Here is a 26,338-nt window from a genome sequence, read left to right on the forward strand (position 1 = left end):
GGTGCTCAAGTCTCTTATCTGGCAGACAGTGGGGGAAATGTCATTGTTTGTGTGCTTCCAAATATAGGCTAATGCATTCTTGATGGTGTTTAAAAAAGAAAATCAAAACTACAGAAGCTGGGGCAGGGGTGGGCAACCTCTTGGGAGTTAGTAGCCATTTTTTGTCCCTGCACTTTTCCTGCAGGTCACACTGGCACACGTTACATCACTGCCACTTCAATTTTTTAAAAACAATAACCATCTATTGGGAAGTGTTCCAGTGGGTTCAGGAACAAACTAACAAACTGCTGCATTTTTAAAATTACTGTGTGGTAGTTTGAGCTATTTTCAGACAATGTTTCACCTTCACAATTCTCCTTCCGCCCACAAAAAAAGATATCCTAGAGAGCTTTAGAGATTGCAGAACAAGGTTGGTGAACAACATGCAGCCCATGGTCCACACTTTCCACATCTGACAGGGAAAAGAAGAAATAATATGACCTGCAGAGAAAATAGTAGTAGTAGTGGTGGTGGTGGTGGTAGTAGTAATAATACATAACTAGATATGCATTTCAGCAACAGAGGTAGGAGCAGGGTTGTAAAGAATATTGGCAGGTTTTCTCATTTGTGAGAAGAAAAGAGTGTATTTGAATGTCAATTATCCATTTAATAATAATAATTTAAAAAATACCCTGGAAAAGTCAAGCATTGCAAGATCTTTTCTCCAAAGTAAGAGTGGAAAGGGCCACTGTTTTCTTCCATTTTTGTGTATGTCCAAAGCACTTTATTTTTTCTGTCCAAAATACTGTAATATTTTGTCTTAAAACATATATTTGGCCAAAATAAACATTTTGAATAAAAAAACATAGTTTTGTGCAGAATACAATATTTTTCATAAAAGCCTATTATTGTACAGAATACTATGTTTTGCATTAAAACATGTTTTTGAAAAATGCAATATTTTTCAACAAATAGGATTTTCACAAAACAATCTCAAAACAGAAAATAAATAACATAAATCTAAAATGCACGCCGAGACCAGTTATAATCTCCTTCATCAGGGAGGAAGTGTTTGTTTTTCCTCACAGTACAAGAATGACGTGAATAAAAATTTCCATCCTCAGGTGTGAGCATTGAGCTGTGACACTTCTTGCCATAATCCATAGTCACAGAGATGTCACAATCCACCTAACAGCTAACTGAGCTCACAGTTACTGCATTTAACAAGATTAGGCATATTTAACACTGTATTAGGTTGTTAAAAACTGGACAGAGTCAGATTCCTATTTTCTCCAGAAATGTTCACAGGGAAGAATTTTGGCATTTCCCCCAGAGATATTTGACATATTTGGCATCACCAGAATCAACACAAAACACAACATATGTATATGTATACATATACAACACAGAGAAATTAAATACTTATAAGATCCATAAATTTAGATTAAAATATAATTGTTTTGTCATTGGTTTGGATCCAGATATTTCCATCCACCAACACAAGGAATTCTCCTACCCTCAGAAGGCCTTTTGATCCAGTGGAGAAATGCTACAGGTAGAATGAGAAAAGGCAATATTTTGCTCCTTCTCCTTTTCCATAGAACCACCATCACCCCATATAGTCTTCAGATGCTAGTTTCAGAAAACACAAGGGAACCTAATTGCAAGAGAGTACTAGCAGGATTTATTCCACTGTGTTTTACGGATAGAAATATCAACTCAGCTCTAGGGGAAGCAAAGTATAGATTTTACCTATCTTTATTTATATATTATAGCTGAATAACTCTCTGTAGTTATACCTTCCAACCAAATTTAAATGGATGACATTCTTTTGTATTATTTGTGCTACCTGAGAATTAGGTAGAGACCCTGAGGTTCACAGCTCCATTATTATTACTTTTTAAATAAATGTGGAATATTTTTTCATTTCAGTCTTTGTTTTGTTAATTGCCATCTGGAGAATTCTTAGCACAGTTCATTTTAGAGGTATTTGCAGATATTTAAGAAAGATGATTAATTTATATTGTTAGAACATAAGGAAAACCAGACTAGATAAGGCCAAAGACCTGTGTAGACCAGCATTTTCTTTGCACAGTGACCAAACAGATGCCTATGGGAAGCCTGCTGTATAAGCAGGGCATAGATTTTGTTCATTTTCACCAGCAACTAGTATGCAAAGGCATGCTGTTCTGATACTGATATGTATACTGATATATGCATCCATCATGCCTGGTAGCCATTATTAGTAATTCCATCCATAAATTTGTGTAATATCCCTTTAAAGACATTGATGTTGGTGGCCAAATGACATAAGTGTAGTCATGACCACCCACATGGATGGCTTTAAAAGAAATATTATGCAAATTTATGGAGGGTAGTGCTGAGTATTATTAACTAGTAATGGTAAACCTTTACCCAGTGCTGGGTGTTATTAACTATGCACTATGAATTTCCTGTTATCTGCCCTGACTCTCTCACTATTCAAATTCATTGGATGACTCCAAGTTCTAATATTAGAGGAAAGTAGTAGAGATATGCTTTTCATTTTTATTCACACTATGCATTTTTACACACTTCTATCATTTATACACCTCTATTTATACATTTTTATTATATCACTTGCCTTTTGTCCCTAAGCAAAGGAGCCCATGGATTGTAAATTTTCTTCCCAAAACAGTTGTTCCATCACTTAGAACATTTTTTGTTGTCCCCTCATATCTTTTTAAGTTATAAGAATTTGTATAAGGACATGATGATGGCAGTTTCATTGTCATATCCTTTCCTAAATATGCCCCAAATGGTCTTTCTCTTGTTGCAGAAGGTGCACATTGGGTTGACATTTCATTTTTACACTACAATCCTAAGATCTTTTTTCTTGATTTGTCATTGTCAGTTCAAATCCCAACACAATATACATGAAGCTGGAATTTTCTGCTATAGAGTGCATCTGTGCATGTTTGCTGTATTTTTGGTTGTTTAATGCCAATAAACTCAGTTTGGAGTAACAAAAACTACACAAATCTTTGTTGGTATTTTGTTATTGTTGTGGTTTTAACAGCACTACATTATTAATATCAGATATACCACATTGACTCTATTTCATGTTGCTTGTACATCCTCTTGTGATACTGCATTGTCTCCAATTTACAATATTTCAAAATATCAATGTTTTCCTGTAAATAAATAAATAAATAAATGAAATGCTCACCCATGGGACTGCTTTCTCCAACATAATCTCTCTTGTATACTCAGGAACATTTACTCCATTTAGCCAGGATTAGGTTGGCAACTATCACCCAGAAAACCTTTTCTTTTGCCATTCTTAGACTGTGAAATGGTCTGCCAGAACAGATTCTACAGTTGCATATGCTGTCTGAATTTAAAACTTCATTAAAGACCAGTTTCTTTCTGTAGGCCTATCTAATTGATGATGATGATGAGTGTTTATTTATATAACACTGTATGCCATGCACCACACTTTACAATTTATCATATTAAAATAACTAGAGACAATAAAACAATAAATAAACAATAAACAAAAACCCTTATCCGAAATACTCAAAAATATCAAGCAGCAGCCTGAGATGCTTCTGTGAACAGAAAAGTCTTTAATTTGTACTTAAAATTGACCAGGGAAATAATGATCCACAAGTGTTTGTGGAGGCAGTTCAAGGAGCAAGGGAAAAAGGGCAAATCTGAAACAAGGAAGAGGAAACTCTTGGTTGGGTCAGAAGCCCTGAGCCCCTGGATTGCAGAACTTGAACAGAATGGTAGAAAGAAATAAGGGCTGACAAATAAGGGGGAGCCAAACCAGGAAGGAGTTTGAAAATTATAAGAAGAAGTTTATATTGAATCCTAAAAGGAATGGGGGAGCCAGTGAAAAGAAGTCAAGAGAGGGGTGACATGGTCAAAATGGCAAGCCAAAAAGGTAATCTTAGCAGCAGAGTGCTGCATAGAAAAAAAAGAGACCAAGGTGGGACAAAGGAAGCCCCATCAAAAGAAGGTTGCAGTAGTTAAGGTGAGAAAAAAACAGGGCATGACCCAAAGTCTTAGCAGTAGACTGAAATGAAAGGTCTGATTTTAGCTATATTATACAAGAAGACTTGCCAAGACTTGGCTGTAGCCTGAATCTGTGGAATAAATGATAATGAGGAATCAAAAATAAAGCCAAGGCTATGTGCTTCCTAAAAGGATGGATGGAAATATTATTGACTATAATTAAAAATGTACATTGTAAAGGAGGTTTTGGTGGGAAAATAAGTAGTTCTTTTTTTTGCCATGTTAAATGTTAGGCGCTGATGAAGCATCACTGTTGAAATAGCTGAGAAACATGATGTAATATGTTCAGTATCTGAGGAGAGTTGTGAGGTAAAGAGGTATAGTTGGGGATCATCGGCATAAGGACAGTATTGAAATTAAATTTTAAATTATGAATTTAAATTATGATTGTTAAACTGATTGTTTTAATATGTATTTTTCTTATATGTTCTGATGCTAGGCATTTTAACTAGGTGTTGCTGAAAGGAAAGGATTTCCTTTTTCATACTTAGAAGGAAGGCCAGAGGGGGAGAAAGAGGTTAGAATCTTGGAATTTTTGTGTGGTTAGGTCTTTCCTCTTCTTGTTTAAGTGTGGGGTTAGCAACTAGAACTTTCTTTCTTCACTTAACAAGACTGCTGGAGGCAGAACAAGAAAATATGTTATTATTATTATTATTATTAACCTTTATTTATGAAGCGCTGTAAATTTACACAGCGCTGTACATACAATCTTTTAGTTAGCTGCCTCTCCTCTTGTTGTCCCCTCTGCACCTCTTGCAGAAGACAAAAGAGATATGTTGCCTCTCTCAGTCTCAAGAGAGAGTTTCTGTACCTGGGAAACCTGGTGGAGAAAGTGCAGCAGAATAATACAGTTCTAAGTTAGTTTTCTCTGTCTGTGTGTTACTCTGAAAAGGAATGGTTGTCTAATGATATGCCAATTCATCCCAACCTAGCCCTCTTATGATCAGCAATGTTAATCTCTTCTGGTCACTCTGGAGAACATCTGCATATTTATCTAGTCTGGAAAAAGTAAGCTCTGCTGTTGTGTGCTTTAAATAGGTTGCATAAAATTGACAGTTTTCTGGCTGCTTCTGCTCCATTGAAACATAAATCCCTGGTCTCCAATTATTCTCTGTGGAATTATTCCCCTCCCATTTATATCCCCCTCAGTTTATTTTGTGATTCCAAGAACATACCCCACTGAAAATCAAGATCCAACTGTATTTAAGCAATAAACAAACAAAAAAACAACAACAGTTAATTCATTTAGCATAATTACAGGTGGCCTTGTTGTTGATGCCTAGTGAATTTTCCTTCTTGCCAATTAATATGCAAATTTACATTATGTAATATTGACAAAAATGAAAATAAATCAACAAAACTATGTCACTCAAATAAAGAAGTGAATAAAAATCAAATATCAGTTCATGACTCTGTAAATTACAGTCCGTTTCCATGAAGAACCTTTTCAAATAGCTAATAAGACCTGGAAGGTACAAGATCATTAAAATATTATTTTTCATCCACATCACTCATGAAGATATGCTTTTCCAAAAGAAAATCTGGACTACAGCTGTCAAGCATAGCTTATAATAACTCAGTGTTTTTGTGCAAATACCAGTAATAGCAGATATTAGATTCAGCTCCAGATCTTCAAAACCCCTCATATTAATTGCATGACTCTAGGGCAATGAACTTCTTATCACACTAATTTGGAGGAATATGATCAATCCTTTATCCATAGAAAGGCTTGACCTACATTCTCAAACATGTTGATGAAGAGGTAAACTCCACAGAACACAACTGGGCTGATTCTAAGTAAATATTTAAGATTGGTTTACCAGATTTTAGGGGAGGAAGAATCATGTACTGTTTTTTTCAGTATTTAAGTTTATGTTTGAAATTTCCACACCCAAACAAGTGACTTGCTGCTTTAAGGGAGGATGTTTATTTGAGAACCCCCAGGAACTCAGGCCAGGGTCTTTAATCAAGGCATGGCCCCATTGGCCAAGCCTGAGCATGTGAAGGGGGCAGACCTTGGCTATTTAAGCTCCTTGACCCACTTTTCCCGCCCTCCCGCCCTAAAGACAGTATGAACTTGCTTGGTCGCTTTGGGGGCGGGTAGGAATTTTCTCCCCTTTCCCCAATTTTTTTACCTACCCCAAACTGCATCTCCGGACTGGTAATTGGCTTTCAGTGGGCTGCTAACTAGGTTTCCCCTGGCCTTAAGGGAGGTTGGTGAAGATTCGGTGTACACCTAGGCATCCCTTTGTGGTGAAAGGTCTGGCTCCGAGCAGCCTTTACAGGTCAAGGGACCTGGGAATTGCCCAAGAAACAGCCTTTGAGGAAGATATGGGGGTTTTACCCTCCCTTACAAACTCAAGGGAGTTTGGGAAAGTGTGCCTCATGTCTACCTCCCTATGATCTGAGTTGTCAGATTGCCCTCAAAGTCTAGTGTTTTCTCTCTATGGGAAGGTTAAAGAAGTGGTCTTGGAAAGACACCTAGCTTCAGCTGAACATGCATCAGGATTCCACCCTCAGTTGATGTCTCTCAAGAATTAAAGTTAATAGTTCTCATTAAATAGGTTTCAGGTTTAATAAATGGCCCATTTTATGCATCCATTTTACGTGTCTGGTCTCTTTATTTTATGGTGAGGTCTCAATGAACTGTCTGAAAATTGGGAAATGAATTCCCAATTAAATGAAAATATTTTTATACCTTTCTTTCCTCCCCTTCTTAGCCATGCTATCTACTCTAAATTCTTATTCCAGTAACCTACTGTACAACTGTTTCTATAGCACCACATGCTAAAGTACAACCATACCCTCGAGTGAATAATACTTCTGAAATAAGAGTTAAATAATGAATTTAGTAATTTAGTTGAGGCAGGTCACACTATTATAGTTAATATTCAGTTATGTATAAAAAAGATGGCATTTGTTGAAACAAGGCAGCCATGATCTGCCTCATGAGATCGATAATTGTGCCAAATTAATCCCAGCAACACATTTCAACTTTAAGTCAAAATGTGTTAGTAACTGACATTCATTCTTTTTACTCCAATTTTCAGACTGGCACATCATATATTTCTGTCAATATTTAGTTAAAATCTAGAAATATGTTTTATTCAGAAAACCCAAGGCATGTAATCTTTCGTGAGTTTAGTAAAGTCCTGAGTAATGAGTCAAACGTTTTAAATATCCTCCCATCCCATACACACACATATTCCATTAAAGTTTACATAGCAATTCTTGGAAAAATTGCCATATGGAAACTCAGTTCTGTTCCAAAGCTAGAGTACTACCATTATTCCATTGCTTTCAAGAAATTCTATGTAATAGAATTTACTGCTTTTTTAAATGCCTATTCTTTAGTGATGAAACTGCTATAGGCAGTTCAGGTTACATGTTAGTACTAAAGACCATGGCAAAATGGAACCTTTCTCCCATCCCTCCACATACATAATGCCGGAAAAGTAACCATATAACTTACACTGTATAATGCGCTGAGACACTACATAATGCACTGAGAATACTTCTAGGCTAGAAAGAGCTGCCATAGGAGATTCCTTAGCTCTGATCTGGAGGAGAGAATATTAACTAATCCTTTCCAATAGTACTCATCCAGCAGTGAAAGTCAGCCAACACCAAACAGAAGCATCTCTCTCTCTCTCTCTCTCTCTCTTGCATAATTATCAGAGTTATTCCTATCATTTACTAACCAACCCATGGACTTTCCTTTAGTTATATAGTGAGGTTCAACTATCTCTGACAAAGTAATGTGAGACTAATCTACTGTGGTATACTTTTGATAGTCTGAGGCATTTCACCATACGTACCTGGACTTAGGCCTAAAGGAAAAGGAAAAATATATAATTTTATAGAGGGCAATATCCTAATTTTTAACACTGTGCATCATTCCTGATCACTATGCTTAAATGTTCAGTTATTAGCCTTTACTTCCAGTCTCATCTTTGAGATAAAGTGAGATAGCCTGAACTCCAATTTTACACTGGCAGTTTTGAAACACACACACACACACACACACACACACACACACAAATAACAGCCATCAAATAATGATATTATTATGTGCAGTACCATTAGACTACACTAAAACTTCTGAAGCCTAGTTTTATAGTTTATAATAAACTCTAAAACTTTGAAAGTACACATTCGGAAAAGGAGATGGAAGCCAACTATTGCTTTCTGAGAATTTCCATCTCAGGATTGGCCCATATTCTTGATGTGTATATTTAGTCCCTGGTCTCCTTGTCGATATTACTATTAATAAATCACATAGGTTGCAGTGACCTATCTATTTCAGAGTTTCTTTCTGTATTTTGCAAGTCCCTTATGTCCAGCTTTTTTATAAAACATGTTTTTAATGATCTCCAGTGTGGCTAATTTTTCAGCTTCTTGGCAGTGCAGATTGAGTAGCACACATTTTATATTTCCTCTGCTTATTAGTTTATGGCTATGGTATCCTGCCAATTGTAAAAATAGCTTCTGCTTATTATGCATGCTTCATATGTTCAATAATCTGCAACTGTCCAACAGAGCCATAGAAGCATAAAAATGATTTAAAGTGTTATTATTTTGCATTACATTGTTTTATCTCAGTTTGAGAGGATCTAATAATATCAAAAGTATCAACTATCTTGTGTATAGAGTATGTTTTATGTACTGTTTTATTTTTCCTTCAGAAACTGGATTCGGAATATTTTGCCTTGTCGCTATATATTAGGAGAGAGGAGGACATTTCTTAGGCTCACATCTTAATGCAAGGTCACCCAATTTCAGCCTCTTAAAACAGAGCATGGATCCAAATAAAAACTGGGACTGGAAATTTGTACAGTTTCAAGTTTGCAATGTGATTCAGAAAACAATGAAATACTTTTGAAAAATGCAGCAGGGAAGAACATATATATCAGGAGTGGGGGAACTCATACAAACATGTTTTAATTTTTGTGTGATGGCATTGGAGGTATATACTGTACATCTGAAAAATGTAGAAAATACATGCTTATACTTTGAACCATACACTTAGAAATGCTTACCTGAGTCAAAATAAGCTTGATGGTGGAAAATGACAAAGCACAATAATGTCAAGTCAAGAAATTTCCCAGTCTTTATTTCACAGATGAAGGGACACATTCTTTGGGAGGGACTCTGTTCAAGTTAGCTGGGCAAAAGCCAGTGCTGGTAAGGCTTACTCTTTTATCTCTCTCTTTTGCTTTTTATACCAACTCCCTGCCAACTCCCTTTTCACTCTCTCCATTGCTCATACTCCTTTTCTCCTTTAATCCAGTAGTATGCCAGAGGAAGGACAGATCATTTTTAGCAGAGATCAGAAATGTTTGCTTTTAAAGAGCTTCTGAAATTAAAGGTCCAATGAAGCCAATGTTAACCTATCCTTTCTATGAACCCACTTGCCTCAGTTTGAAGCAGTGTGATTTCTTGATAAATTCCAGCAATTACAATGAAATAATGTAATTTCATTAATTTTATATCTTTCATTAAACTGCACCATCCATTCAAACACCCCTTGTGTACAATGGAACAACTATTATGAAATTAGTATCTTGTAGCTATTGTGACTGGTTGTTTTTAATTGCAGTACAATTAACAAGTTCATTAGGTCAGTGGTGGACAAAGTTTGGCCAAAAAAAGCACATGCTACCTTTAGCTCTCCATACAGCCAAAGTACCAAAAACAAAACAAAACAAAACAAAAAATTATTTTTCCTTTTCCTGTATGCTTATGGGATTAATGGGTTTGATATTATAATTACAACATGTTCTCCAGCATAATAATCCCACATTTTCAGAAATGAAAATTGAAAGTGGATATCTGAGCACAAAATTTTGATTTTGATTGTACTTTTAAAAAGAAAAACTTCTGAACATTTCTATGTTTGCTGGGGGCAAAAATGTTGGACCAAGTCTTATCAGAGTTACTCAACCCTTCATTAACTTTCCAGGAGGCTACCTACATTGCATTTCAATATTAGTGCCACTCAAAACCCACAAAGTATTCATGCTCAGCATGCTAGGATCCCAATTCATATGTTGAGAGAGGAATTTTATTGAAACTTGCAAAATTGAGTACACATGGCTTGGTAGCAAATCATGTGTCCTCCTATTGTGTTTGAGAACAGCATTCCTACAGCTTACAATTATATCTATGACCTCAGAGTAAACTGTTATTGGAAGACTGATCTACATATAAACATATCCTAAGTTCATTAACACTGCATGGTTATTAACTCCTGATTGGCTGCTCAAGCTTTGCTTATTATGTCACATATGTGTCTTTGTGCTTTTACATAGAAAATCTAAATTCATTCATTGTCCATTCATCCCTCAGAACCTTGTTATCTATTGTAGCTATACTTTGTTAAATTCCCATGGAAAGGCATGCCAGTTGCATCCTCAAAGAGCAGGTCTCAAAACCCTACTTGATTTTCTAAATCACACTGTGAGGTTTCAGGCCTACTTTCTGTCTGGGTCTAGACCCTTTGACTATCACTAGGAATGCAAGTACACTCATCCCTCCATATTTGCGGCTTTGATATTTGCGGTTTTGATAATTCACGGATTTGATTAATATGTCCTCTCTAGGAATCTCTAGGTCCTCCAGCACAACTCTATGGTCAACTTTAACTAAAAGTTGCACTGAAAGACCTAGCGATTCCTAGAGAGAACACTCAACTAGGTCTTTGTAGCTCCTCCAGTGTAGTTCTATGGTCAATGTCTGTCAGACATTGACCACTGAGTTGCACCAGAGGACCTAGAGATTCCTAGAGAGGTGTCCTCTCAGGTAAAAACATGGTGTTTTTGTTATTTGTGGTTTTCACATATTCATGGGGTTCTTGTGCCCTTAATCCTAGTGAATATGGAAGGACAAGTGTAAATGCATTGATTTACTTGTATCTCCCAGATGCTGAGAAGTAATTGCAGAGGTCCCATTATTTTAACACCAACGATTGGTTTCAGTAATAGGAGGGTACAGAAATAGGACAGTGCCTACATGCTGTCACACAATTCCTATTTGTCAGATGTTCCTAGTTCCAGTTGCCAATGTTATCATGATGGCCACTCATTCCATTTTGGACATCAGAACTGGACAGTAGTTACTGGCAAGACAGCCTGCATGGTAATCTAAAAGTTGGACTAGGACTCTGGTAGGCCAGAGAATCCCCAATCTGCCATAGAAACCCACTAGGTGATCTTGAGTAAGTCACATTCTTTCATTCTAAGGCAATCACAAAACTCTTTTTAATAAATCTTTCCAAAAACTTCATGATAGATTTGCTTTAGGGTCACTATAATTTGGAGACAACTTGAAGGCAAACAGCAGTTCCTCTAATATGTGTAAGAGATACTGTGTAAGAGATTTTGATCCACCTCCTTGACTACTGTATGACTGTACTGTTATTGTAAATTGATGATAGTGTAAGTTTTAATGTAATTACTACTGTACTGTATTTTAGATCACCATGCAGGTCGTACTGTATTTTATTGATATGTTTTGTATGCATTTTATTGGCTTTAATCCCACCTCTATCCACCTGGGAGAGGCAGGAAAATACAGATGATAATGATGATGATGATGATAATGATGATGAACTGTTGGCAAATCTCTGGTAACCCAGGTAATCCAGTGAACTAGATCATCAAACCAGTCTGTGATCCACTAACCCTGCCAAACCCAGATGGATTGATAGTTGAATGGTTTTGCCTATTTCCATAAATACCTACTGTGCCAAAGTGAACTTCAAAAGCCCAGTTGAGAGTTATTCTGCCATCACAGATACAGTTTGGAAATAAAACAGGGTACAGCTGCTGGGTACAGGGGAGACACTTGGGTTTTACCTAAATGCTCTTTTAATATTTTGGTTGTCATAGAATAACAAACCTTAGATAGCCTAAACATGCCTCTAAGCTCCCTGTGTTAATGATAAACTGTGGCTAGATCTCCATTTCAGAGCATCACAAGCTAAAAAATGCCAATTTCTTACATATGCCTTTAAAACTTTAAAATGCATACCTAAAAGCTAAAAAGAACAACAACAAAAAAACCCCAAAGAAGATCCTGCATAGTTTGTTCCTGAATATAGAAGAGGGGAAATATTCACCTTATATAAAATATTAAACTGGTCAATTGGAGATGTCAGCTACTTTAGCAACCCAGATTGTTGTAAGGTCATATAAAAGAGTTTGTTCACATCTGTTTGGTTATTCTGTTCTATTATTTGGAAGCTTGAACAACTAATAGTTTAGTGTTTAGGCCACTATTTCTTTGAAATGAATATTTGTATTAGAATAGCAGTCATTCTTTCATTACCTGAGAATATGCAGCTTCATTGTTCTGCCTGCTGAAAGTTCTCTCATGAAACTCCCTAAGATTTCTTCTTATTAAATGAATAAATGGCTTGTGGCAGTCTTGCCTTGAATTTAGAAGCATGCCAAAGGATTCTCCACACCCACTCACACTGTTGTACAGCCTGTAGAGGTGAAGTCCTTATACAGTATCATCTGGAGGTGATATAAATACTTTAAAATATACATTTAAAACCATATTAACACTTCCCTATGGGGCATTGATGAATTGATGACTGAAGCACAATGTATTGGCAGTGGATCTCAGAAAAGGAAGCCTTGTGCATAAACAATTGCTTCCCCCCTCAAAGGTGATATGCCATCAGAATGACCATACAATGTTGTGTCTCGGCCACATCATGCTTCTATATGTGGATATCGTATTGTTATATGCAAGTCACATCTGACTTATGGCAAACCTATCATGAACTTTGCAATTCCTTTGCTCTACTCTTCCAAATTTGAAGAAGACAAAGACTTGGATATATGATATATTCTTCACATTTTCACCTTATTTCTGAACACACAGTTCAACTACTTTGGACCAAGCCAGCCACAAAGTTACTCTGGATTACAGCTTTCAGACCCCTTAATCAGTATGTCATCTGGTCCAATAGAGTGGCAATAGAACAGTTCCACATCACCTCCTACCTCATGCTTGCCTGTGACCATTTTAACATGGGTTTCTTGAGATGGAATATATCCTCTTGCCCTGAGCTATGGCCCTTCCATAAAGATGGGCAACCTCTGGTTTTATTTCAAAGCTCTTCACGTAGCAACCCATACTCTCATTCCCTTTTTTCATCAGTGGCACCTGATGAGCTAATACGGATTCTTTTAGAAGCCTAGAAAAAGATCACTCTTCTGATCAGGTGATCTTGTGGTCCTGGGAGTGCAATGCCACAGAGAGAGGGTATATTTTCCTACATGGGTCTTTTCTACATTGCTATCACTTTCCCAGCATCATAAAAATAGATCTTGGTATGCTTGTCAAATTGGTCTATGTAGACATGACAGTTCTTGAGATGGTGCCTGCTATTTTAGAATGAACATATAATTCTGGGTTTATATATTATTGCTGGCAAAGTCAGCTCCTCCTGAGGAATTTTCAGAATGTATTCATAGGATATTACAAAGAATTCTGGAATACATGCACTCTCCATTTTACCCATCCTGTCTTCCCAGGGGTAGGAAAAAGTCTTGATCTGGCCCAAAAGAAAAATGAGTTTCCTATTTCTCAAAAAGTTTTAGAGCTTAAATGTGCTGTACGACAGGGTGCTTTTTTTTTTTTTTAATGTTTTGAAATATGATGTTCCAGTTCTGTTGTTCTTCTCAGATGACCCTTTCTTCCTATGATTTGCATCCTGCACTGGTTATCTTTCATCTCCACTTTCAACTTTTTTGTTGATTTCTTCAGGATGTTTCTCCCTTTCTCTTACTACAGCACTCAGATTTCTCCCTATTGGGGAAAAAATATCTCCTTCATCTGAACGGGGTTTGTACTAGCACGGTATTTTAAGGATCAGGGATTCTTGTTCGCTTTCATTTATTTTTCTTTCCCTGGTGCATCTCCCTTGATGTTCCTCATTTTAATTTTCTCACCCTGTTATGTCTCATCTCATTCCTCTAATTCTTATCCTCAGCTTGGGAAAACAGTGAGATATTGTCAATATGTAAATGAGAAATAAAGAAGGGGGGCATAAAGTTGCTTTGTACAGCTGTGCGATTCATGAAAAGAGGGAAACAGAGCCAATTATTCCTGGGAGGGCCTACTCACTCTCCCTTCCCCTTTCTCTAACTCATATCCAAAAGAGGCTGTGCTATACATCCAAGAAAAATGAGGCCAGCAGCCTGCAGAGAGAAGGAAATAACGAAGAGAGAGAGAGAGAGAGCAAGAGACAGAGACAGAGTATTTATTGTGCTTTTACAGCTGTATAAGTGAATGTGACTTTGCATCAACAAGTGCCTTCCAGCATTTGCAAAAGTCTCAGTCCCTTAAGATCCCAGCAAAATAATATAAGAAATGATGCCTCAGGACAAAGAAACAAAACCAGGCCTGAATATGTTTGGTGCTAAGAGAATTTCTAAATGCTTGCACATCTTAATGTAATGACAGTGAACCACTGTGGCAGCACCCAGCATTTTATTTCATGGCATTTAAAGTGGCATGGTCTTTTTCAGGAAACCTTGGAAACTGGTTCAGACTGGGGAGTGTGGTAATTTTGAGAGAAAACTGTCAACCTTCTCATCAGTCAGCCAAAACTGATGGTTGGGGGGGGGGGGGAGGTCAGAGATATTAAAATGCGTAGAAAGAATATGATTTACAAATTAGATAATAGGGATGCCTTTAAAAAGTCTGCTGTATAGATGAATCAGACAGTGTTGCAAGATTATCAGGTTGGAAACCTTATTGTGAAGCTTCCAAATCTGCAGTCAGCAAATACAATCCCAGTTTTCCCTTCAAATATACAAAATAAAGACACCAGACACATCAGTTGGATGACTAAAGGGCCATTTATTTGACCTGTAACCTATTTAACATGAAACTCTTGACTTAACTTGAGACTTAAACTTCAACACACTTGTGAGAAATCAACTAAAGTGAAAAGCCTGGTGCGGGGTCCAGTTGAAGCCAGGTGTCAGTCCCAGACTGCTTCTTCAGCCTTCCCTTTGAGCATGAACACCAAACCCTGAGGTAAATCTGATGATTCGAATTGTATCCTCAGCCAGTCTTAGGGAGGTAAACATAAGGCATTCTTCCCCAAACTCAAGGGAGTTTGTAAGGCTGAGCAAAATGCTCAAGTCCAACCCAAAGGCAGGTTCTTTCACTATCCCCAGGTCTATTGACCTGTTTAAGCTGTTCCAGAGCCTAACGTTTCACCACAATGGGGTGCCACTGGTGTGCACCAAATAGTTCTTTATTCTCATATGAAACCTATTTAACAGCCACCAAAACCCAATTACCAGTCACTGAATGCTATATGGGGTAGCAAAAACCGCAGAAAAAAAAAGGGGGGGGGAATTCCGACCCAGCCCTGAAGCAACCAACCAGGTTCACACTGTAATTTAGGGCAGGAGGGTGGGCTGCCTTCACAGAAAAAAGGAAGGATGGAGGGCAGTTCAGCTTAACATACCTGTGCTCCACCCCCCCCCCCCCATCACATGCCTAATCTTGGCCCATTGGGCTATGTTTATTCTAAAAATCTTCTGGCCTCATTCGTGGAGGATATCAGAGGCACATCCTTTCTCAATTGGCTCCACCTTTCATCCAGGTGTGAGTTATAGATCCTTCAAGCCTTTGAGGATCCCTGTGAGGACATTGTGACTCCTTGGGGGGAGTCTATGGACCACCCATTAAGAACCATTGATTTAGTTCATACAATATCTATGCAAGTGTCACAACCACTTTATTCTGCACGACTGGGGTCCAAAACACACTGCAAAAATAATCCAGTCTGAGACCACTTGAACTGCCCTGGCTCAGGACTAGAGAATCGTGGAAATTGTGGTTGATTGTGGCACCAGAGGAGGCTCAATGTCTCCCAAAACTACAGTTCCCCAAATTCCCTAGCACAGGGCAGTTCAAGCAGTCTCAAACTGGATGATTTCAGCAGTGTGTTTTGGATCTAAGTTTCTTTGATGACAACTTAATGGTCAGAAGCACTGGTAATTTTAACACTACTTTTCTTATTAATTTGTGATACTGCCACCTCTTTTTGACTGTCATTTTACCCAAAAATATGTTTTGAATTGTTAATAGCATGTAAATATTCAGGTTCCAGACGAATCTTTCTTGAACTACAATAAAACTTTATTTAAACAGCAGTTTTAACAATGTGTTACATATTGAGCTGTTTTACACTTCTTACTGTTATGGTTTCTTTTATACTCTCTCTCTCTCTCTCTAGAGACAACTGGTTAATTTCACTTAAAACTCACACAATCTTTGTATTATGTTCCCTTCTCAAACTCTAGCCAACCAGGCTAATTAAATTCCACAGGATATCCCACTCCAGCAACACACACTCTCTCTCTCTGAGTTCTGGTTGTATACTGGTATCTGGACATGTACTGGTAGGGAGTCCCTCACTTTTGGACTCTACTCCTAACTATCCTTATATCACACTAGAAACCTCACTACAACTGCCCCTCTCTGGACTTAACTTAAACCCTATCTAAGGCCCAGTCCAGACGGGCTGAAAAGGACGCCCTCATCATGTGCGAGGGGCGATGCTTCTATACACCCCTTGCCCCTCACATGTGATGAGGGCGTCATAATGGTGGTGCCCTGTTCAGATGGGCACTATGCAACACGGAATCTGCATAGCGCCGCACAGCATTTGCGTAACGAGTGCACCCATGGCACACTGTGGCGCACTCATTACACCACCATCACGGCGTAGAGAGAACCCCTCCAAACTCTCCCTTTCAGCAACAGCCTTATTTATCTTCTCCAGCCTTCACTGTGATTGGCTGGCACCAGCTCTCTTTTTATTGGTTGTTGCTTGGCTGGCCCATCATTGCCAGCTCTCTTCTTATTGGTTGTTACTAGGCTGGCCCATCTCTGTCAGCTCTCCACTGCAAGTAGTATCTGCACTTTCTTTACGCAGGGATCTGTTCCAGACTCCCCCACATAAAGCAAATTCCACCTATGCTTGAGCCCCATTTAAATTAATGGAGCTCATGCACGCAGAAGCGTGGTAGCATGGCAGCATGGTGACACACATGCACCATGGGCATGCACCCCATTATTCCCTATGGGACGTGCTGCCCTTTCTCCCAGCACTGCTTTCAGGAAAGGCTGGCTGGCTGCACATTGCTATCCAATTCACTGTAGCTGTAAACTGCTGGGAAGAAGCAGAAAAATCTTTCCTCAGCACCTATGAGGGAACATTGTTAATGGTTCAGTTTTAAGGTCATATCATCACCATTACCAACACCACCACCATCATCATCATCATCATGAGTTTTAAATCTTGAATCAAGCCTTTAGGGTCTGTGGCAACACAAGAAATTTAAAGGGGGTTTCTGGTTTTAGAAAACAGTTAAGAATAACTGAACTAAGGAGTTGTGCATATATATATATATATATATATATATATATATATATATATATATTCAATGAATATTATTGAGCATTGAAATGTTGCTGTACCTACTAAATTACAAAATGATCAACCCCTTCCCTGGCCATCTTAGCCACATCTATGTCCCCAGTCCAATAAATCTTGAAGTAGAGAAAATAATGGATAAAGACAGAAAAGAGACAATAGTGATTTTCTTATAAATGAATGGAAAGAATATTTGAATATTTGAAAAACAGTTGAAAATGTATTTATTAAGTGTCAAGAAACTGTGAAACAGACATTTGCCTCAGATGCTGCTGCAAATAACCACACATAACAACAAGTTTGGAAGAAAGGCCACAACTTTATAAGCAAGCAATTGGTAATGGTTGGCACCAAGCATGAGGTCAGGATCTGCGAAATCAAACAACCCCACGTTTTTCTGATTATCCAAAAACCTGGCACCCACCAGGCGCTTGGGATGACCTAGGGGCTAAGGAACACAACTTGACTGCAAAACATGCCATGCGTTCACATATTCACTAAGCCCCTAGTCACCGGGAGGCGCTCCCGCGTTATGGCCCCCGCAATGGCCATACGCCTGCCCTATTCGCCCCCGGGTACCTATTGACTCCCAACCAGAGCTCCATAGCCCTGGTACCACACCGTGCAGATCCTGGCCTATGCTGCCGCCCCAAGTTGTGACAAAAAACCCACAAAACAGCGGTGGTTGGGCGGGGGAAGCTGCTCCTGTCTTCCTCCCTTCCTAGCTTGGCTCCGCACCATGCAAAGCCAAGCGCCAACTGGGAGACAAGGCCTGCAGCATGGCCTTATATAGGCCTAATCCCCGCCCCCTACAACGTGTGCTGCGGAACTCCTCCTCCAAGGCAGCCCAACCAATGGGCTGCCCTGGAGGACCGGAAGCTCCACACCACTGAGCCCGACTCCCAGAGTGTTGCAGGGTGGAAGGACCGCCCCTTCCACCCCACACACAAATAGGGAGCCGGGGCAAGCCCCAGTGCATACTGGGGCTTGTAGTTTTTGCCGCCTCTAGTGGCAAAACGGTCTGCCCGGCTAGCGGGCGACCATTTTTTGTCTGAGAAACTTGATGTGTGGAATCTTTGTATTTTTGCACCTGTGTGAAAAACGTGTGACTTTTTTGCATAGCAAGCAAGTTTTCTAAAGGAAAATGGTAAAATTCTTCATTCTTACCTTTTAGAATGAAACTTACAAAGATTCATATGTAGGTTCTATTCATATTTCTCACTAAATGAATCTATCCAGAATAGGTATGGTGGTTTCAATTTGCTCCTTGCTCAAAAAGCAACCAGTGAAAATAATTGTATATTAAATCAGGAGAATCAAAATTCAAAGTCTTAAAAGGGATCTAGGTTAAACCTTGCAATATTTCTACTCAACAATCCTAACAATCTTGCTGTGCCTCCTCTTGTATCTGGAGTGAGAGGAGGTTTGTTTATTACATGCAGGAGGCTGATGAAGCCTCATTTCCTAGATTCAAGGAATACTGGACTTTTAAATGCACTGATAGGTAGTGTACTTTCCTTTTCTATTGCTAGAGTAAGAGTTGATATTTTTTTAGGTCAGACGTGCCAAACACTGAGCATGAAGCAGCTCTCTAGTGGCTTATCTACTTGTTCTCCTAGCAGGCTAGATTTCATTACCTCTAAACAATTTCCTGAAGATAGGTGTCCAGTGTAGTCTTAATTATCCTCCATGAACTTGATTTTACAAGTCTTCTGACAGCTTTTTGGTTTTGTTTTGTTATAACACTAACATATACCCCACCAATATTTAACCTAAATGTTGCTTGCTATAGCTTAAGTTCATCACACAGAATGCAATGCAATGAAATACAATGCAATGCAATAAAATAAAAATGACCTACTTGCCAAATTCCCATTGAATGCTAGTACTTTGTTTTTAGATTTATGAAGCTATATTTCCTCAGCCATGAACTGTGTTCTTAAATTTATTATGGATTAAGAACATCATTTCATGTGGATTTGTGTACAAGCAAAATCATACTTGATGAATGTTCTGTGGTATGGAGTCCAACTGATGTCTTCATATCTTTATGAACTATTTACCATAATAGATACATTTTGGTTTGCCATTTGAGTATATTTTTGTGAGGTTTTTTTTTTTCTTGATCACTGTCTCCTTTTTTCCCAACATCCAGCCTGAGGAACAATTCTGAAAAACTGAAAAACTTGCCTTTTTTGTGACATTTCAGTGAGTCAATAAAGGCATGAAACATTTTTTATTTTATTTTTCTTACTCACTAGTCACTCCTAATATTCACATCCCTTTAGTGGGTGTATCTCATCAGAAGTTGTAATTTTTTTAAAAAATGTGTTCATGGAATGCATATAATATATCCAGCAAATATTCAGCTACAATGAAATAAAATGAAGAGTAGTTTTTTCCTCTGCATTCATCCCAACAATGTCTTTTGAACAACTTCTTTGACATTATAATAACAGAGTGTTATCTGATTTGGATAAGAATTGAAATTTGCACAGATAACATTTATGTGCTAGAGTGAATGAAAAGAACATTTTCTGAAGATTTTCTGAAGATTAAATCTATTATATCATATTCAACAGGATTTATTGTGTAGAGTGTTTACAGTGTAGCAATATTTATTGAGATATTGAGATGCAGCTTGCAAAATAAAACAGCAGTCAGATTTCTTACAGGCTTCTCTTAGCCATGTTCTCCCCAAAGAGAATTGTGAAGATATTTCTTTTTCACAGGTTTCAGTACCAACAACAATAGCCTTATAGCAATAGCAAGTAAATTTATATTCCACTTATCAGTGATCTATCGCTCCCTAAGCAGTTTACAATGTATAAGTCAATTGCCCCCCAACAAGCTGGGTACTCATTTTACTGGCCTATGAAGGATGGAATCAAATTCACAAATTTATGGCTGCAGTACTGGCATTTAACCACTGGGTCACTAGGGCTCCATGGTGATTTTTGCTACATTGTCTAAGATGACATTAAATTGAAGACTCTATGAATTTCCACACAGTCTATGTGGGGCTCTTTGGAAACTATTTAGAAAGTCCAACAGGTCCAAAATGTTGCAGCCATAATGATGACCAGGACCAGTTATAAGGAGCATATAACTCCCTTGTTAAAACAGTCTCATAGCCTTCCAGTTCCTCTCTGGGTATAATTCAAAATGCTGGTCATGGCCTACAAAGCTATATATGGCTTAGTTCCAGACTACCTGCAATGGTCTAAAGGTCTTTGAGGAAAGGCTTCCTCTCAGTCCCATCAACATCACAAGTTCATTTTGTGAGAACACAAGAGAGTCTTCTCAGTGGCTGCTCACACAGGATTTCTACTTGACTGCATGTATTCATTTGTTGAATACATTTTTGTACTACTTTTCACTTGAAATGAAATCTCAACTTTTAAAAAGTCCATATGGTAAATCCATGCACATTTTTCTCAAGGAAGCCATTTTGTGTGTTTTAATCCCTCTGTGTATATCAAAGAAAAATATACATTTAGGAGAAATGCACACAATATAATGAACAATTATCCTAAGTATGCCATTTTGTATACCTTTCTTCAAGTGTTGAAATTTCTATGAACAATATCATCATAGGAAATCATTATATCATAGAGAGTCAACTCATTTGAGATGCGATGCTGGAGAAAAGTGCTGAGACATCTGGACAGCCAAAAATTCACACAAATGGGCCCTTGAAGAGATCAGGCCTGAACTCTCCTTGCAAGCTAAGATGATCAAATTGAGGCTGTCATACTTTGAACACATCATGGGAAAGCATGACTTGTTAGAAAAGACAATAATGCTGGGAAAGGTAGAAGATCGTAGGAAGAGAAGAGAAATGCATGCCAGATACATAGATGTAATCAGAGAGGTCATGGGCCTGAATCTACAGGACCTAAGCAGAGCAGTGGAGGAAAGGGTGTGTCTCACCCACAGTGTCAGCATGAGTCAGGATTGATTTGAGGGCAGTTATCATCATCATCATCATCATCATCAGCAGCAGCAGCAGCAGCAGCAGCACATTTTTTTAAATGTATTTTTAACAGAAAAAAATATGCCATAAAATTCACATAAGTATTTGAATGGAAGAATAATTACATTCTGTAAATTTAAATTAGGTTAATATATACTAAAATTTAAAATCAAATAAGAATAGTATATTGTAATGAAATGCATGATAAAATATATGTATTTATGCAATGAACCATTAGAGCCATAAAAATCTCTCCTACTACATAATTGAAACAAAGCTCAGTGTTCAATTTATTTCTCTTCATGCTGTCTGTGACCATATTCTTATGGTATATTTTGTAATCTGACCAGGAGCAGCTGTCCAGGTTTTTATCCAATAACTGTAATACTTTAAGATTACAGTTTTACACTGACATGTACACTGGCTATGGCCCTCCAAAAGGCAGTGGTCCACAGCTCTATCCAGCATAACCAATGGTGAAGGATAATGGGAGTTGTAGTCCAAAAATATCTGAGGATGAGAAATTGCCTGGCTTTGCTTTAACTAGAGATGCTGTTCCCTGATTCTAGGATCATATACATGCACAGCATGCATCCTACTCCTGCAGCAACCACTCTTAGAGAGAGTCACTTACTTAATATGTTACCCCATTTGGCTTTGGCTTCAATGAGTTATGGATATCTTAACTCTTGGGGACTCAAGCAGCCAGCTTACAGTTAAAAATCAGACATCATATAAAATGACTCCGTCAATATGCTGATGACATGCTTCATAATTTCTATGACTCAATGTCTATTCTTACAGCATTTTAACTCTGAATTGCAGGCTATCGTCTGACATTATGAATTCAATTAATTTGTAAAATGCACAGGAAATGTCAGGCACTTGTAAATCTATGTTAAAATGCCATTGCCATCTAAGAGCTTTTTTGCCCTATTCCCAAAATGCATTCTGGCAATGCTCATGTCTTGAAAATGATTCTCAAGACTCCTTTTTTTTTTCTGACCTGAAGCAGTTATGTAAAATGCTATTACATCAGTGTTGTAGACTCATGTGATAAACTCATCTACAAGCAGTTTGTTATGATTTATACAAATGTACCATTATGTATTTGTTTTGTTTAAATGCATACTGACTGATCATGAAAAACCTAAAGTGCTCTGGAATGACTGGCATAATCATATACTTTTCAAAAAAAAAAATCACAGTAAGACTAAAAAATATATTAAGATAATTCTACTGAGCATGGGTCACTCAAAGGTCAGATCCATAAATTATGAAGATTTTCCCCCCCCCCACCGTTTTCCCTGTATCCCAGCCTAAAAAATCCTGTGAATGAATTTTAACTGTGATATGCCACAAATCTTGCTGGCAAAAGCTTAAATTCTATTTAAATTAAGCATTCAGCCTTTAATCCATTTCTGGATATTAAATCCATATTGTTGCAAAGCCCATTGATTCTGTGGGTCTACTTTAATTGTGAATAACAACTGGATTTAGATTCAGGACTGTATAATATTGACTATGGATTGGAGCCAGAGTAAATTTGTTCAACAAAGGCCTGAAACAAATGGGTCAAATAGAGCAGTGAGAAACCACACTGGCACCATTTACACTGGGCCCTAATAAAAGCCAAAATTATTATACTGGTTGAGTATCCCTTATCCAGAACTAAAAAATCCAAAATTGTCAATATGGGTGGCTGAAATAGTGACAGCTTTGCTTTCTAATGGTTAAGCATACACAAACTTTGTTTCATGCACAAAATATTAAAAATATTATGTATAAAATTACCTTCAGGCTATGTGTATGAAACATAAATCAATTTCATATTTAGTATTGGATCATATCACAAAGATATCCCATTATGTATATGCAAATATTCCAAAAACTGAGAAAATCCAACCAAAACATTTATGTTCCCAAGCATTTTGGATAAGGGAAATGAAGCCCATATTTATTCACTCACTGGCTGTTACTAAGAAGAGCACTATATATTGTGTTGAAAGATCACATCATTACAATATCTTAAGCTGCATGAAGTAATTAATTTACAATATCTAACTGATGAAAATCTTTTGGAAAGTGTAGTAGAGTGTCTTTTAAAATGTAAGCACTATATACAGTTCTGAAGCACCAATGCGTGCATGGGTTTTATCAACACATACAAAGCCCCTGAAATACACCTTTCACAGGCTGAGGAAGAATTCAGTCAGCCACATAATAATAATAATAATAATAATAATAATAATAATAATAATAATTTATTTATACCCCGCCTCTACAGTTTTCAAGTCCAGTTGTGTTAACTGGTACATTCTCAAGTGATATGACTGTGTGAACCTGTCCTCCATCATTTAATATGCAAAATCTGATTATGATCCAAAGAAGGGTGATTCAAATCGCCATTCTAGAAAGGACCATCACTTAGAGGTGAAACACATGCTCTACATGGAGAAGGTCCCAGGTCCATTCCATGGCAAACCTCCAGATAGATTTATCTAAAACCCTAGAGTTTTATTATCATCACTCAATATTGCCATCATGGATAAAACATGTAAGCTGCAACTTGGACTGGGAAACATTAAGTATCAACACAAAGATCTCTACAGCGACACTGTGAAGAACTTTCAGTTTGTTTTTTTTAGAGGTGATCTGGAGGCTACCTCACAAAGGAATTTATTTGAAATTGGAAAAGGACAAGCACCAAGGAAGAAAAAGAACTAAGGCCCGTTACAAACGGGCCTATAGTACAGACTGGGTCCGTATTAGGGTTAGAAAGGGATGTCACTTCCGGACACCCCTAACCCTAATACGGACTGAGTCTGTACAAAATGGCGGTGCCCGTTCCATATGGGGGCCACCATCTTTACTTAGCGGACGCGATGCGTCCGCACGTCGCGCGGCACATATGACGTACGAGTGCGCTATTGGCGCCTCATGGCGTCATATCTGCGCTGCAAAGAGAAGCTCCATTTTGGCACTTCTTATTTGCAGCGCAGAGGAGTCACAGCAGGCAAACCTAGAAACAAAATTTTCCTCCATTTAAAGTAAGAAATTAGTAATCTACCAAATCAGCATTCATTTCTTTAGACCAATCGCAACAGATCAGTGCCTGGATTAAGAACTTAGTTGTGGTAATGCATAGACTCCTGCTAATCTTTTAGTGTTGGAATTGCATAAGAGCACTACAGTTATGCAGCACAATCTCACTTTACTGGAGAGCTTATGGGGTTGGAAACCATGTCAAAGGGCAAAACCTTGCATTAATCTAATAGTGTATCAAACCAGACTTACCATTACGAAATTGAACTGTTCTGTCTTTTCAAAAGTCAGCATGATATCACTAAGTTAACCTTCATCTTTCTATGAATTCAAATATTAGGTGACTGGAACATTTATAAGCTTCCACTGGCTAGGAATTCTTGAAGAATTTGACCTTGAGAATTTCTCTGTGAAGGTATCTGTTTCTCACATCCCACATCTCAGAAGCCACATTCATGCATAAACATTGTTAAAAGTTATGAAACATAGTTTTTGGTGAGTTTTTTGGGCTAGACTGAGGATTGTGCTCCTAGCCTCACACTGAGGTTATATACTCCTTAGCCCTCTCCTCTATATTTAATTGTTAGGTACAAATATTTATAAATACAAATGCATTTATTATAAATAAATATTATAAATATAACAAAAATATTATAAATAAATACATTATAAATAAATGCATTATATAATATAACTAATGACATGGTGGCTTAGTGGTTAACATGCCAATTCTGATGATTGTAAGGTTGGAAGTTTGGTAGTTCGAGGCCCAAGTGCTGCATGACAGGGTAGGCTCCAGCCACTAGTCCCAGCTTCTGCCAACCTAGCAGTTCAAAAGCATGCAAATGCAAGTAGATAAATCACTTTGGTGGAAAAGTAGCAGTGTTCCATGCAGTCATGCTGGCCACATGACCAAAGAGTCATCTTTGGAAAATGCTGGCTCTTCAGCTTAGTAACAGAAATGAGCACCACCTCCTACAGTCAGTTATGACTAGACATTCATACAGTCAATTATGACTAGATATGGAGAAGCTGCAACATGTCCAGAGAAGGGTGGAGAACATGATCAAAGGTCTGAAAACCAAGCCTTATGACAAGTGACTTAGGGAGTTGGGTATGTTTAGCTTGGAGAAGAGAAGACTGAATGGTGAAATTATAGCCATTGTTAAATATTTGAAGTATTGGCATTTAGGAGATGGAGTGAACTTGTTTTCTGCTGTCCCAGAGAATAGAACATGAACCAATGGATTAGACTTACAAGAAAACAAGTTCTACCTAAACATTAGGAAGAACTGCTTTATTGTAAGAGCTGTTCAACAGTGGAATAGACTGCCTTGTGGGGGAAGAGCTCTTCTTCTTCAGAGGTCTTTCTGAAGAGGATGGATGGACAACTTTCAGGGGTGCTTTAATTGTGTGTCCCTGCAAGGCAGGGTGTGGTCTAGATGGCTCTTGTGATGCTTGCAATTCTATTAGTCTGCCATCAAAATAGACAAAGATAAACAATCTAGAATAAGAGGGGGAAATATTTTCACTAAACATTTGGCTTTTTTATTGGATATATGGAGAATGTTTCAAATGAATAAAGAACTGTTGAATTTGTATTACATTGCAATAACTCTGAAAGCCATCTAACTATTTTCTTATTTTTTAAACAGATAAATGAAATACCTGAGATTCAAAGAGAAGGAAGTTGCTTTCAAGTAATAATTAGAGCTGAGATAAATTTTTTAGAATTTTTTTCCCTGCAAAAATATGTGTTTTTTAAAACTTTTATTGACAAATTTCTTACCCCTCCCTGCAAAATA

Source organism: Sceloporus occidentalis, unplaced genomic scaffold, assembly GCF_023333645.1.
Source record: "Sceloporus occidentalis isolate IW3139 unplaced genomic scaffold, rSceOcc1.0.p SCAF_3, whole genome shotgun sequence".
NCBI lineage: Eukaryota > Metazoa > Chordata > Lepidosauria > Squamata > Phrynosomatidae > Sceloporus > Sceloporus occidentalis.